The sequence below is a fragment of the Monodelphis domestica genome, chromosome 5 (genome assembly GCF_027887165.1).
Source record: "Monodelphis domestica isolate mMonDom1 chromosome 5, mMonDom1.pri, whole genome shotgun sequence".
Classification (NCBI taxonomy): Eukaryota; Metazoa; Chordata; class Mammalia; order Didelphimorphia; family Didelphidae; genus Monodelphis; species Monodelphis domestica.
Window position 1 is genome coordinate 103,614,662 of NC_077231.1, and position 16,261 is coordinate 103,630,922.

A 16,261-nucleotide genomic window follows, 5' to 3' on the forward strand; every position below is an offset into this window, starting at 1 on the left:
TATTTCACAGGTAAAATTTTCCATATTCCCCTAATTTACTTAAATCACTCTATCTGAGTCATATAGTTATTTTGACTTTATTTTGATTTATAGTGTGAGATATGGTATGTACACAGTTTCTGACAAACTATTTTCTAATTTTCCCAGCAATTTTTGTCAAGTGTTCTTGTTCCAAAAGTTTAATCCTTAGTTTTATCAAACATGAAGATTACTATGGTCACTTACTACTATGTATTGTGTACCTAATCTGTTCCCCTGATCTATTTCTTAGCCAGTACCTTATTGTTTTGATGATTAACGTTTTATAATATAATTTGAAATCTGGTATTACTAGGCTGCCTTCCTTCACATTTTTTAAATTGATTTCCTTGTTCTTGATCGTTCATTCTTTCAGATGAATTTTTTTTTTCTAGCTCTATAATTCTTTGGTAGCTTGGTTGATATAGTACTAAATAAGTAAATTAACTTAAGTAGAATTGTCATTTTTATTATATTTGCCCACCCTGCCCATGCGCAAATAATATTTCTCCACTTGTGTAGTTGTCTTTATTTGTGTTTTGTAATTGTGTTCATATAATTCCTGAGTTTTTCTTGGTGGGTAGATGCTAAAGTATTTTATGCTGTTAGCAGTTTGTTTTGGGTTGTTGTTTTTTTTTTCTGAAACCCTTCTCTTTTTTGAAAACTGTGTATTGGTTTTGGGGCAGAAGAACAGTAAGGGCTAGGTGTAGTGGGTGTTACATGACTTGCCCAAGGTCACACAGCCAAGAAGGTGTCTGAGGCCAGAGTTGGACCCAGGATCTCCTGTTATTAGACTTAGCAATTATTGTCAGCAATTATTTTAAATGGAATTTCTCTTTCTGGCTCTTCCTGTTGGATTTTGTTGGTTATATTTGGAAATGCTAATGGTTTATGTCCTGCAACTTAATAAAGTTGTTTTACTAAAGTTTCAGTTAGTTTTTTGCCATCATATTATCTACAAAGATTGATATTTTTCTTCCCTAATGTCTACTTGTATTCCTTCCATTTCTTTTTCTTCTCTTATTGCTATAGTTTGCATTTCTAATATAATATTGAATTAGTGGTGATAATGGGCTTCCTTGCTTTACTCTTGATCTTACTTGATAGGCTTCTTAGTTTATCCCCATTACAAATAATGCTCACTCCTGATTTTAGATAGATACTACTTAGCATTTTAAGAAAGGCTCTATTTATTCCTATCATTTCTAGTGTTTTTAGTAGAAATGGGTGTTATAATTATACATGTAAAACCCAGTGGAATTCCTTGTCAGCTCTTGGGCGGGGGAGGGAAAAAACATGAATTATGTAATCATGAAAAAATATTCTAATTTAATTAAATAAATTTAAAAAAAGAAATAGGTGTTATCAGAATCCTTTTCTGCATCTTTTGAAACAATCATGTGATTTGTTTTTATTGGTTTTGTTACTGATATGATTAATTATGTAGATAGTTTTACTGATATTGAACCAGCCCTTAATTCTTGGTATGCATTCCGACTGATCAAAATATATGTCTTTGTGATTTGTTGCGGTACTCTCTTGACTAGTATTTTTTCTTTTTGCATTCTTGCATCAATATTCATTAGGGAAATTGGTCTGTAGTTTTCTTTCTCTGTTACTGGTCTCCTTGCTTTCAATATCGAAACCATATTTCTGTCATAAGAGGAATTTGATAGAAGTCCCTTCTTTACATTTTTTTTCCCAAATAATTGATGTTGTATTGGGATTATCAGTTGCCTAAACATTTGGTAGGAGTCACTTGTAAATCCATCTGATCCTGGGCATTTTTCCTTAGGAAGTTCATTCAATTTCTTTTTCTAAGATAGGTTGTTTTTTTAAGTATTTAGAAATTCTATTTCTTTTAATTTTTTTGTAAATATTCATCCATTTACTTAGATTTTCAGTTTTACTGGCATGTAAGCAGGCAAAATAACTCCTAATAATTTCTTTCATTTTATTTTTGGTGGTGCATTTATCATTTTCATTTTTAATTTTGTTTTCTTTATTTTTAAATCAAATTGACTACTTGTTTATCTTATCTTGTTTTTTTTTTCTTTTTAAAACCAGCTCCTTGTTTTATTTATTCAGTGTTTTTTTACCCTCAGTTTCATTAACTTCTCCGTTGATTTTCAAGATTTCCATTTTGGTGTTTAATTGGGGATTTAAAATTTGTTCTTTTTCTTATTTTATTAATTGTATGCATAGTTCAATGATCTGCTTTTTTTCTTTTCTTTTTGTATGCATTTAGAGATAGAAAATTTCCCCTAAGTACTGTTTTAGTTGTATCCCACACATTTTTAGTATGTTTTCTTATTGTTGGCATGCCTTTTAATGAAAATATCTATGGTTTCTATGATTCATTCTTTGATCCATTCATTCTTCAGGATTACATTATTTAGTTTCCAATTAATTTTTGTTTGTTTTGTTTTGAAACCCTTACCTTCCATCTTGTAATCAATACTGTATATTGGTTCCAAGGCAGAAGAGTGGTAAGGGCTAGGCAATGGGGGTGACTTGCCCAGGGTCACACAGCTAGGAAGTGTCTGAGACTAGATTTGAACCTAGGACCTCCATCTCTAGGCCTGGCTTTCAATACACTGAGCTACCCAGTTGTGCGCCCCCCCCCCCCCATTAATTTTTTTTAACACTTACCTTCTGTTTTAGAATCAATACTAAGTGTCAGTTCCAAGTGCCCTATATGTTCAGTTTTTGTGAAGGTGATATGGACAGTTGAAAAAATATATATTCCTTTCAATTCCCATTCGTTTTTCTCCAGAAGTCTATCCTATGTAACTTTTCTAAAATTCTATTTATCTCCTTTAACTTTTTAAAATTTATTTTGTGATTATAAGGTTGGATTTATCTACTTTTTGAGAGGGGAAAGTCAAAGTCCCCTACACTTTTTAGTTTTACTTTCTATTTTCTCCCATTCATTTAACTTTTCCTTTAGGAATTTGGGTGCTTTGCCATTTGGTGAATATGTTTTGCTATGACTTAACTTTTTAAAAAGCAAGATGTAGTTTCCCTGCCTATGGCTTCTAATTAGGTCTATTTTTGCATTTGCTTTGCTTGATATGGTGATTACCCCTGCCTTTTTATGTCAGCTAAAGCATAATAGATTCTGCTTCAGTTCCTTATTTTAACTCTCTCTGTTTTAAAGATAATTCTTATAAATAAAAACGGTTCGATTCTGGTTTCTAATCCTTCTTTTCTCCACTTCCATTTTATGGGTGAATTCACATCAGTGGTATAGTTGTGAATTGATCCAGCCATTCTGGTTAGCGGTTTGAAACTCTAATCAAAAAGTTGATAAGCTAAGGATGCTCTTTGGCTTAGCAGTGCCACTAAGGGGGCTGTGCCATAAAGAGATCAAAGAAGGTGGAAAAGGACTCATGTACGAAAAATATTTATAGCTGCTTCCATTCCAGCTGGGAGACAGGCCACCTGTAAACAAGTAGTCCATCACAGGTAGACTTAAGAGGAGGAAGGCATTAGCAGCTGGGAACACAGGGCTGCCTGTTACAGGAGGAGCCAGATGGAACCCTTTAGAGTCTTAAAGAAAGCAAGGTCTTCTAAGGAGTAGAAACAGGGAGACTTCTAGAATAGAGGTGGAGGCAAAGCATGGAAAAAGTAGATGGATGTTATCTCCAAGGAGATGGGGGTGGGTGGGAATAAAGTGCAGGGAGGAAGCCACTAGGTGGAGGGAGTCAGGAGAATCTATTAAGCTGAGGGTTGATATGGGCAGGCCCCTGCTTTAGGGAGAATGGGTTGGAGTGGGAATGACTGGAGAGGCGAGTTGGCTATCTATGTGAACCAAAAGCAGAATTATGGTGCAGGGACAAATCTGGTTGGGGTGGCAGGGGGAGAGAGGAGCATTTGAAAATGAGGAGACCAGAATGGCCCTGATGGGATGGACAGTTCTCTGCCTCCTGATGGCTGAAAATGGGGCTGCTTCTTAAGGGAAGGGCTGTATTTGTCTTTAGCTTACCTACAATTTAGAATTCTTCTTGGAATCAAGCATTACTTTTCAAAATTGTTTTAGACAATAACAATGATAATAGCATTTATTTGGGGCTTCCACTTTATAAAGCAATTTATATATGTTCTCATTGGGTCTTCACAATAAACCTAGGAGGTAGGGGCTATTATTATCCCCATTTTATAGGAAAAAAAACTGATGCCTAGGGAGATTTAAAGACTTCGTCCCAGGGTCTCCCAACTAATAAGTGTCTGGGACAGAAATTTTAATTCAGATCTTCATAACTTGGAAGTCTAGTGTTCTAATCATTATACTGCCTAGGTGTTGTTAAGAGATTATTGTTTGGGAGAAGCTAGAACTCTAGATCAGGTGTTGGAAGGACTTGAGTTCAAATTTGGCCTTAGACAGTTTTTAGCTCAGCAACCCCTGGACAAGTCACAAACCCCAATTGCCTAATCCTTGCCACTCTCCTGCCTGAGAATTGAGTGGGGGTGGGGAGGGGGGAAACAGAGAGAGATGGAAAGAGATGGGAGGGGAACTGATTGATATTGGTATTTTCCATGTCCTCTCCACATCCACCGCAACCCCCCCAAGTGTACAGAAGCCTATGATAAGCTTATATCTATAAACCAATCACTTGGGAACCCTGTTTTCTAAAAAGATCTCCTGGAGACACTTCATGGCACTCTGAGGCTACATGGAACTAAAATTTAAAGAGCAGCAGCTGTTTGGTTAGAAGAATTGGTTGAGTAAATGAGTTACCTTTTGTGTATTACCAAGGTCTGTGATTGACAAGCATGGATAAATTCAAGGAAGAACCGGTGTCTTATAGATATACTTTAAGTAGATTTTTGGCAGTATTTTCTGTGGCCTATAATGAAACGCTGAATCCTAGACACAAAAACACTATCCAGATGAGGTCAGGGGATGAGGAGCCTTCTTTCCTAGACAGGACAACAAATTCGAAGAATATTAAATAAAAAAGATTTGCCCACTTGTGTAACCATTATGATCCATATAAATCAGAGGAAAACATGATATATCCTAAGAAGCACAACTTTATCGCTTTTAAATAGTTGGTAGAACTAACCAGTTATTATCAAATTAAGCCCAAGCTTTTTCACAGTTAGATAAGAGTAATTTGTAATTAGCATAGTAAGGCACAATTATCCGGGAAAGATATTTGTGTGAATTGTCAATAAACACAAACTGAGCTACCAAGTTGGTAGTAAAATCAGTTTGGTTTTGTGAAGAACAAAATGCTTCTGTCCAGCTTAATTCCTTCTTGAAAGTGTGATAAGCTTTTCCAGACTCTTCTCTTTGGATTGGCTTGAGGATAGACCAAGCAACTGAACCTGAGCCATGAGGAATAGAGTGAGTCAGTATAAATGGACAGGATATTGTGAGCAGCTGAGGAGGCTTCTCATGGACCCTAATCATTAGTGGTTCACAGCCATCTGGCTATAAGGTTCTGCTATACACTGCAGTATACTCAGCGTTAAGTCCTAGCTTTCAGGATTTGCTGGCTCATTCTTGAAATTGATACAATCTGAAGTAGAGTATTGTTCAGCTGACTTTGGTGACTGGGGAAGAAAAGAGTGCCATCCGACAGTAGCTAGTGAATCAGTTTCACAAAGAATAAGTGTTGGGGCATTCCACAAAGGCCAGTCTTTTAAGCATTTGAATGATTAGTTAATGAGGGATGAAGAAATGGGTTAGCTAGTTGAGTAGGACTGCCAGAAAATAAGACTAGAATTCTGACTATGACAGTATTTGTAGTATCAGAATTTTATAGCTGAATCAGGCCTTAAGGTAAACTAGTCCAGTCAGTCATATCTCCTTTCATTCTATAGATTGGAAAACTGAGGTCCACCAATGAAGTGCCTTACCTAAGGCTGTAGAGTTGGTTAGTGACAGCTGAGACTGGACCCTTGTTCTCCCTGTGCATTATTACCATCCTGCATTATTTATTGAAATTAGGATGAAATCCAGTAGGGATGAATGCAAGGTGTGAATACATGTGAATACAACTTTGAAAACTGGCCAAAATATTCAGAGCTGTAAAATTAAAAATTAAAAAAAAACTGTTGACAACATTGACTATGAATCATAATGTAATAATTGTATTAGCTAAAATACTGCTGGGATGTATGTATTAACAAGGTCTGTTTGAGAAGCTCCGAATCCTATTTTATAAGATAAATTGATGAGGTATGTTTTAACTTTTTTAATGGGTCAGAAAACCCAGTCATTCGTTAAAAGAATATCTGACCAGACTCATCTAAGAGCCTGTTTCTCAAACTATTTTTCAAAATTTCTAGGATGTTCAAGTTATAGAACGGTGTATAGTTTGGGTGGCAGTCTTTGTTATTTTATTTGGTCAAGATTATTTATTGTTCTTGACTTTTCTTTTTTCTTGACCTCCAAAATTTGTTTCTTTTTCTTCCCTGCTTTAGCCTATTTGGGAGCCTTGTTTTCTGCCATGACCTTTGCCCTTTTCAGATGAAAAAGAGATAAATTTTTTAATGAAAAAGCCTTTTTTCAGCTTCCTAGATTAATGGACCATCTCCATGTTTAACTTGGAAGAATAGATTGAAAAGCCTAGAATGGAATTTGTGGGGTGTGTATCAAGTTGTTCATTGAATTTCTTTACTTTGTCCTTTCCAACAATTATTGGTGGGTAATCTGCATCCATCTTCCCTGGGGCTTATTTGATTCTGAGGGCTTTGGGAATTGTGCCAGGTCAGGTTACCACAAGGCCCATGAAATCAGGCTGTTTTGGCTTCTCTGATTGCATCAAGAAAGCGGCCACTGTCCTTTCCCTCTGCTGGGTCTGTTCTGTTTCTGGGAAGGAAACAGCTGTTGAAATCATTGCCTTTTCCTTCTGAAAAGGCCAGGTTCCCTTAAGGGTGATCATACCCTAGCTTGATATGATGAGCTTTTAGAAAATGCCTTCTCCTGGTAGGCCTGGTAGGCCTGGGAGACCCCTGCCTTGTCAAATAGAACAGAAACTTGAACTGGTCTCAGATTAGTGGGAAGGCTTGAAACTAATTTTTGGATTTCATACTATTGAACAGAAATAGCTGATAGTTATTTTTTGTTAAGTACTCCTTTAATGAGCCCCTGTGGGCCTGGTGCTCCCTAGGCAGTGTTAGGGCCCTCCAGTGCATCACAAAGACCCACTAGTGTGTCACAGGCAGCTAGGCTTGTCGACAGCACAAGCGCCCCTAGCTCTGAGCCCCCTGCATGGATTCCCTCCCACCAGGGCTGCTTCTGAGTGTGTGACCCTCTTCCTTACCCCATCAATCCATGTCCCTCCCACCTCCCACCCGGTTTGGACATCAGCTTCCTTCGAAGACCTCTGTTTGGTGTTGCTCCCACCTCCTACAGGTAAGCCCAGACATGCTGAGAAGTCAGTATGCTGTAGGATGGAAGAGACAGAAGATGAATTCTCCCCCCACCCCATTCCCAAGGCTAAAGCAGAGGCCCTTGATGGCCAATCCAACCCCATTTAGAATTTGGGATCTGTTGGGTATTCAATGGACAATTTGAATAAATTTTGTGATGTGGAGACTAGCCCTTGATTTCACTTGCTCTGCCTGCCTAGAGGGGTGGCCTGGGGGCCTGAAACAAAATTTTTTTGCCCTGTGTTCTCAGGCTCAGCCTTCAGGGCAGTCTCATGAGATGAGGCCTGCTGCTTTTGCCAGAGCTCTCCTCATTTCCTGGCATGCAGTGTATGCAGCAGAAACATACCTCCCGACACTCTTACTGTGAGAGAGCACAGGCCTGGAAGCAGGTAGGCCTGGGCCAACTGGCTGCCTCCTGGCAGCCTTCTCCTCGGCTTCCGACATTCTGCTTTCTCTTCTCCAGCCTTCATCCTCTCCTACTGCTCTTCTTCCTCCTCCTGGTTCACCTCTTGTCTTTGTCCCATGCACATAAAGAGAAATCTATTCAGTCACCACCTCATTCTATTTGTATGCTTTTGACCAGACATTGTTTCAAGAGAACAGGAAATGCCCCCAGCCTAGGTTTTACAAATTGAGTATTTTTGAAGGTTTGGTGATGCTGGAGAAGAGTGGGAATGGGGAATGCTGGTCCAATGGTCCCTTTTTGTGTCAATGTTTTAAAAGGGAGAACTTACTTGAATTTCTACATGCCAGGATGCTAGTTTTCTAGCTTGGGGGTCTGTGGGTAGCTGCTGCTTCCTAGCACCAGGTCCAGTTTATAGCTATTCTGAAGTTCTCTGATGGCCATCATGGCTCAAGAATTGAGCTGGACCAATGCTCTTCCTCCATTTCTCTGCTCACCCACCTCCTCTTCTTTCTGCTCTTTCACTTTCACTTTCAAAATGCTGACAAGTGAATAGCCTAGATCATTTTCTCTGTACAGTTCTGGTAAATGAATTCTAGAATTCATTTGAAATAGTTTGTGTAATTTGAAGAGTCTAATTTAGCCTGACTGTGATGGTAGATGGGAACATGAATATGAAATCCATGTATGCATTTTACTGGGCCACCAACTTCAACAGTCATCATGAGTGAGTTTTTCTGCTTATTTGGAAACCAGAAAACCTAAAATAATTGAGAAGTCTGCCTGCTGCAGAACTTGCTTTTGTTCTGTGCTGGTCACTGTTAGACAACCTTGCCCATTAGTGAATCACCATTAAAATGGCCATTAAAAATTCCTTGGGGGATTTTAGCAGTCTTTATTTATGATTGATGGAGGGAAACTGTTGACATGAAGGACACTTCCTGCTTCAGAAATCCTGCCACATTTGAATTTGCTGTTTCGTTATGTGTGTCATCATAAATAAAAAGCATATGTTCAACTAATTGTTTTCCAATATGTATGACAGAGTATGTGTCTATAGAGTCACATAGGCTAGCATCACCACTTGTTCTTCAGGACCCTCAGTTTTTGTCTCTTATCTCAACCCCACCTGTATTTCAAAAAGGTACATAAATGCATTTGATCTGATATCATAGGTGACCCCAGAATTCTTGTGCACCTTTGATAAAAATCATTTCCCTAATCTTTGCCTGAGTGAAGATACTGTGAAGTTGGGTTTTTAAATATATGTTGATCATGAACAAACATCAAGTTTTAGATATTCTAGGAATATATATATATATACACATATATATATATATATCTTTAAGTAATTGGATGTCCATGAAAAAAAAGGTATTCAGTTTGAAAGCTTAGCACCTAGGAAAACTTTTTCTGTCTTGTTCATAAAACTAAATAATGAAAGGGGAGAGATTGTTTGACTCCTGGCATCTGAAAACTGCTGATGACATGGATCTGATTTCAAAACTAGAGACAGACAAGTCTATGTTAATTGACCATGTTGTATACTAAGCTACAAAAGCAAGAATTGGCATTATTTGGAAGGCATGCATGTTCATATCTGCATAAAAATCCCCCCAAATGATTCAGGAAGATGTTATTTTCCAGCATCCCCCCAGAGCACTTCAGCTACTGTTGTTTTGGCTTTGAAAGAGAGCATATGAACAGTCACCCTAACAAAGGATGTTTTGTTGTTTAAGTGAAGCCCATTTTCCTTGTAGGTCTTAAGATAAAATTGGTTCTTGGCTCCTCCTGCTATTTGTAATGCTTCTGGGCCCTACTTTTGAGGACCCTCTTTCAGATAAGGACAACAAGGTGGCACAGCATTAGGCTTGGAGTCAAGAAGACTACTTTTTGTGAGTTCATATCTGGTCTCAGATACTTCCTAGCTGTGTGACACTGGGCAAGTCACTTATTTGCCTCAATTTCCTCATTTGTAAAAATGAGCTGCAGAATGAAATGGCAGACCACTCCAGTATGTTTGCCAAGAAAACCCTAAATGAGATAATGAAGGGATGGACACAATTGAAACCAACTGAACAACAACTTTAAGAAAGAGGCTCCTAGGAATGAGGTGTCATCGGGAAACACTTTATAGTCAGTCCCAAAGTCAAGTTGAAAGGCCTAAACCTTTACCCTCTTCCCCATTCTCCCTGGAGGCGATTTTCTTGGTAGGAAAAGTTGTGGAAAATCACAGGATAGGAAGTTAATCCAAAATGTAATCAAAGAATTGGATACTTACCTTTAAGACATTGAATTCTTTATATGTGACAGATATGTGAAATAATGAGGAAAGGGGAAAGAAGGATGAATGCTTCAGCATCACAAGTTTTCCCTCTTCTCTGAAATGACTTGTACAGTGAAGAAGCAGCTAAAAGTTGGTTGTGTAACAGAGGAAAGCATCTTCATATTTTTAGAAAGCAGCACTATTTTCTCTCCTTTTTACTTGTCTACCTTTTGGCAACTGAGTAATTGAGCCAGATGAAAAATCCTTTGGCAGCCATTTTCTTAATCTCCCCCAACCTTTCTCTGATAAGAGTACCTCGTCACAGTCAATGCTGGTATTGTATGGTATCTTCTCAGAATGTCCCACCAAGTGTCTACAGCTAAGAAAATGCCAGCGATGCTTACAGAACCTTTCATCTTTTTGTATTTTGACAGTCTGGCATTTCATCCCCACAGGTAATTTCTTCCACCATTCCCGTCCCTCTCACCCCTGTACCATATGTTTTACTGAGCTGCTGAGTAGTCATGGCATCTCTTCATAATTGCAAAGAACTGAAATCCAAGGAAATGACCATCAGTGGAGAATGGCCAAACAATTGGTGGTACAGGAATGTAATGGAATAATACTGTGCTATAAGAAACAATGGTAGAATTCAGAGAAGCTTAGAAATGATGAGCAAAGCAAGGTCAGCAAAACCAGGAAATAATATATGCAATGACTTCAGTGATGTAAATGGAAAGAAATAAAATGAAGTTGAATTTTATAGAAGTATAGTAGCCAAGCTTAGCCCAAGGAAAGCATTGAGAAGTGGAGGATTCTGGATATGAAGTAATACATATGATTTTAGATATGCCTAATGTATTTGATAAGTTTTGCTGAACTGCTTTCTTTTCCTTTTCCTTTTGAAAAATCTTTGTAAGAAAGGATGGTGGCTTGATGGGCAGGGATGTATTTGGAAGTAAATGAAGGAGGTGTGAAAATAAGAAATATCAATAAAAAATAAAATTTTAAAAGAAGATTTTCACTTCTAATGTAATAATCATAAAGCATGAATGTGCCTTGACAAGAGTTACCTTTCATGCCATATATCTAGAGAATAGATGAAGGACACTGATGGTAGGAAGCTAGCTGCTTTCTTCTCCCTTGGAAGTTCAGGTATTGAGATTAAGAAACAAATTTGATTCTAGAAAGTGTGGAAGCAGCATTTATCCATTACAGTCACTTGTACAATTTATTTATTTATTTATTTAAAATATCCTTACCTTCCCTCTTAGAATCAATACTGTGTATTGGTTCTAAGGCAGAAGAGCTGTCAGGGCTAGGCAGTGGGTGTTAAGTGACTTGCCCAGGGCCACACAACTAGGAAGTGTCTGAGACCAGATTTGAACCTAGGACTTCTCATCTCTAGACCTGGCTCCGGAGCCACCCAACTGTCCCCTACTTGTTGTTTCCTTCTCTTCCGTCAGTTGCCAAATCATAATAATTCTGCTTTCACAGCATCCTTCAATCTGAATTCTGGAGATTAAGGATTGTTTCATTTTTGTAACTGTCTCTAGGGCCTTGTACAACATTACTACAACATTGTCCTTTATACTCAGAGAGGACCAAAATGGCATCATGACGTCAGGGTACAGTGTGTCCAACTGTGGCTGATCAGACCAATCCTTGCAGGGCTCTCCCATTGAGGATGGAGAGATCTGTAAATTTGTGCATCTCGTGTTTCTTTTCCAATTCTGCTTTGCTCATAGAGCACATGCCTTCTTTGATGTGGGCATGCCGTGCTGGACTGCTTTATGCCAATGTCTCCCATCCCAGAGTTCTTCAGAGACCTCCTTGAGAGTGTCCATATATTGCTTCTTCAAAGTTCTCCATGTGAGCACTTGCCTTTTGTGAGTTCTCTGTAAAATAGTCTTTTAGGCAAATATACATTTGGCATTTGGACATGACCAGCCCATCAGAGCTGTGCAGTAGAAGTCTGAAGACTTGGCACTTCTTCGTGAGTAAGGGCCTCACTGTCCAGTGCCTTATCTCATTAAGTACTTACTAAATAAATGCTTTTTGAGGGATCTCATTCCCAGCTATCCTTCAGATTCATACCCTTGTGACTTCTAACCTGGGCTCTTGTAGCTTGTTCCCCTGCTTCTGGTCTCCCTTCTTTTAAACCCAGGGGCCACAGGGCTGCCATAACCATCCTCTGAAAGGGACACTCCCTTGCTAATACATTTTCACTAACTTCTTGTTACCTCTAAGATAAAATACAGATCCCTTAGCCTGGCATTTAGAGGCAGCTACAGATGGGTTCTAGCTTACCTTTCCAGATTTATTTCACATCATTCCCCTTTACATCATGTTTCAGCCGCTGTCCCCATTTCTAATTTGTTCTTTGTCCTTCCCTCCCCCCTTTTACTGGGCAAAATCCTTAACATCTTTCAAGGCCCAGCTCAGATCTATTTATTCCCTTTGGGAAGCATTTTCCAAATCCCATCCTCTTCAATGTCCTCTTTTGAAGACTGGGAATGTTTTTCTGGTTTTGTGCCTTTGCATTCTCTGTCCTTAGTCTAGCAAGGTGTCTTATATTCAACTGATACTTAATAAATGTCTAACTGAATTGAATCTAATTGACCCCTTGGTGTAGTGTGTTTCAGTCAGATCTGGTTTGCTGAAAGATACTTTGATCACATGCTTCCTATGCCTAGACTTTCTTGATCTGCCAGGCCCTGACTTCCTAGCTTGAATCCCAGTTGTGAGTCCTGTTTTAGCCCCCCCCCCCCCCATAACTTCCACTCATTAGCTGGCCTAGCTCATCCTCACCTTCTCAGATTTGTCCACACCTCCCCTCTCCAGGTTTCCTCTCCCTTCTCTCTGCTTATAAGGCAACCATCCTGGTACTTTGTTTCAAGATCTCCTCAGTTCAAGAATGTTCTTTATCTTTGGATAATTATTCTACTCTTCAGGAAACTTCCCTTCAGCTTCAGTAGCTCTTCTTTATGTTCATTTTGTTCTTAACGATATTCTGTTTTATTTTAATTTAATTCTTTGAGACTACTTGTCTTTATTTCCCTACCAGGTTTTAAGTTTTTTGAGAGGGCACTCCTATTTTGTGTACTCTGCAGTATTTGGCTGACTGCTCTTGGGTGTCACCTGTTAAGTGAAAAATTGTTGAATGAATGTTAGTGTTCAAGTAATTAGAGTTTAAATCTAGCCTCAGATGTTTCCTAGATGTGTGACCCTGAACAAGTCACTTAACCCATTACTCAGTTTCCTTATCTGTAAAATAAGGATCAAAATAGCACCTACTTTAGGGTTGTTGAGAGGTTTAAATGAGATGGTAGTTGTAGAGTGGTTTGAAAACATGTTAAAGTACTATAGAAAGGCTAACTTCTGCATTATAAAATTAATTTTTTATTAAAGGTGCTTTGAGTTTCCCAAAGACAATTCCTCATAATTCTGGGCCTAACTCATTCATTTGTGGAGGTGTTATTTCATTTTCTGTTTAGAAGTTCAGAAGTCTTGTATTTCTCACTACATCAATCATTACAATTCAGATTTTTCACCTTTCTGTGTTTTGGGAGACCTAGATCTTTAGGTTGTCTTTAGAATCCATAGGTTTTACATGAATAGTGAGCATATTTTCTTTTAGTGTCATTGATTTTTGCTTCTCTTTCAAGTTGTCCTTCACTCTGTATATTTGCATTCCCATTCTGTTGTTCTCTCTTCGGTTTCTTTGACCTTGCAGATTCCATTTTTTCCATTCTCCCCGTTATTTTTGCTATTCAGGCAATAAATTCTGCTCTCAGTTCTCATTTCTCTTTCAGAACATGTTAGGGTTCCATGTTCTCAAATTTCACAAGATCTTTCTAATCAAATGTTGGATCATTTCCCCTTGTTTTGCAATATTTGTAGATGCTTCACCAAATTAGTAAATTTTTGCTGTTTTCCCTTGGATTTATCTGCTTATGTTCAAGATCTTTGCTTTGTTTTCTTCCTTAGATGTTTGGTAATTTTAGCCTTTTTTTTTCTCCTATTTCTCCCTATTAGTAACTTCCCGTCTCTCTCTACCTCTCTATAATAGTTGTTTCCCTCTGGGCTAGGTCTCAAAGCATCTCAGCCCTGCCTCATGCTGGGCAAATTCATGGTAACCAGTCTGTGTCTATGCCTCAAGTGACTTTTGGGAGGACAGAACTGGCCCCAGACTGGATGGCATTAATAGGTGCTAAGCTGGTGCTATGGGATTTTATTCTGCAATTTGAGTCCCTTAGGCTCAGAGAAGAGAGGAGAGTGGGGTGTGGTATAAAGTTCTGTTTCAAGCCCACACATGTGCTTTTTCCTCTGTTGCTGGCTCTTTTATAGAGAGGTTTTGCAGCATAGAATGGTGCCATTGAGTCACAGTGCTCTATCATGGTTCCAACAATCATCTGTTCCTGAAGGTCTGCCCTGGCACTAGCTATGACCTGGAGTGTTTTTTACTGCTCAGCCAAGCTCCCATATCCTGGTCCAGGGTCTCTGTGGCACTTGATAGAGAATGGGGAATTGAGATGTGGGGTTGAGTTTTGATGCAAGCCTGAAGGTCAGATCTTTGGGTTGACTAAGGCAGTTGGGTAGGAAGTAGAGGAACTTTTTAAATATATTTGTTGTATTTTTTAATTCTGGGTGTCCTAGGGCACAGAGACAGCTAAAGTTGCTGTATCTTTTGTACATAATTTCCATTTTGGAGAGGTTTAGGAAGTTGTGGAAATCAGAGAAAAATGTGTAGTCCTCTGTCTTATTGCTCACATGAGCTTTAGTAAGTACAAGTCAAGTACTGATTCGTTGTACTTTCTACCTAAGGGCATGACATACTCTAGTCACTAGAATTTTTTTTTAAACTCTGCTTTCTGTTCTAGTAACAACTCTTAATACAGATGGCCAAGGGCTAAGCAATTAGTGTTTAAATGGCTTATTCGGAGACACATAACTAGGAAGTATCTGAGGTTGGATTTGAACTCAGGTCCTCCTACCTGCTGCTCTATCCACAATGCCACCCATTGCCCCTATTAGGAATTCTTTATCTACTTGGTTTACTTTATGTAGATGATTAGGCCATATTCTTTTTTTCCCCTTAATAATGTTTTATTTTCCCCCAATCATGTGTAAAAACAAATTTTCACATTATTTAAAAAAATATTTTGAGTTTAAAATTCTCTCCGACCCTACCCCCTTTCCTGAGACATTAAACCATCTCATATGGATTTTACATATGCAATCATGTAAAATATTTTTCCTTATTAGTCATTTCATGGAAGAAATATCAAACAGAAGAAGAAAGTTAAATATGCCATGTTTTGTTCTGCATTCAAATACCACCAGTTCTTTCTTTGGAGACAGATGGCATTTTTCATCATAAGTCTTTGGAATTATCTTTGATCATCCTATTGCTGAGAATAACTAGATTATTCACAGTTGTTCTTCAAAATATGTTGTATGGGGCAGGTGGGTAGCTCAGTGGTTTGAGAGCCAGGCCAAGAGACAGGAGGTAAGGGTTTAAAAAAAAGGGTGTGTGTGTGTGTAGTTTCTTTTTTAAACCTTTACCTTCTGTCTTAGAATCAGTACAAGGTATTGGTTCCAAGGCAGAAGAGTGGTAAGGGCTAGGCAATGAGGGTTACGTGACTTGCCCAGGGTCACAAAGCTAGGAAGTGTCTGAGTCCAGATTTGAACCCAGGACCTCCTGTCTCTAGGCCTGGCTCCCTGACCACTGAGCAACCCAGCTTCCCCCTAGCTCCTCATCTTATTGATGAGGAAACCAAAACTGACTGACTACTCCCCTATTGTGTTCTGCATGTCATTTCTTTTGGGAAATCCAGAGTTTTCCCCCACCCTTGAAAATTCCATGACTCCAGAGTCCTTGTCTAGACAGTAGGTATTAACTACGTGCTTATTGTATGCTAGATGTTGGGCTGAGTGCTGGGAATACAAATTCAGGGAGGAAGGAGGGAGGTGGGGACAAGTACAAGTAGATTCGCTCTGCAGAATTCCAGCTATAGAACATAAAATGTTCCTGTTCTTCTTTAACAAAGTGTGAGCCTTTTTTCCCCTTGAGACCACTTTGATAATGAAAGACTCTATGGACCAACATTTGTGGATTGCTTGTGACAATAATCGTTATCATCATTATAGCTAGCAATTCTGTTGCTTTAAGGCTTACAATAACA

The 16,261-nt window shown here is 38.7% G+C and overlaps 1 protein-coding gene across 16 annotated transcripts in view; it reads left to right on the plus strand.

The window, feature by feature from the left end:
* The window catches only part of TNRC6B (trinucleotide repeat containing adaptor 6B), a 272,807-nt gene that overhangs the window by 125,338 nt on the left and 131,208 nt on the right, over window positions 1–16,261 (plus strand). For 3 of the 16 annotated variants that reach the window (XM_056798987.1, XM_056798988.1, XM_056798986.1), the window contains exon 1: window positions 4,531–7,387. The exons of 12 other annotated variants lie outside the window; for them this stretch is intronic. The gene's annotated coding sequence lies outside the window, so the exon portion shown is untranslated. Of the gene's footprint in view, window positions 1–4,530; window positions 7,388–7,654; window positions 7,794–16,261 lie in introns of those variants that run through there. One more of the 16 variants, XM_056798989.1, reaches the window with a different exon arrangement.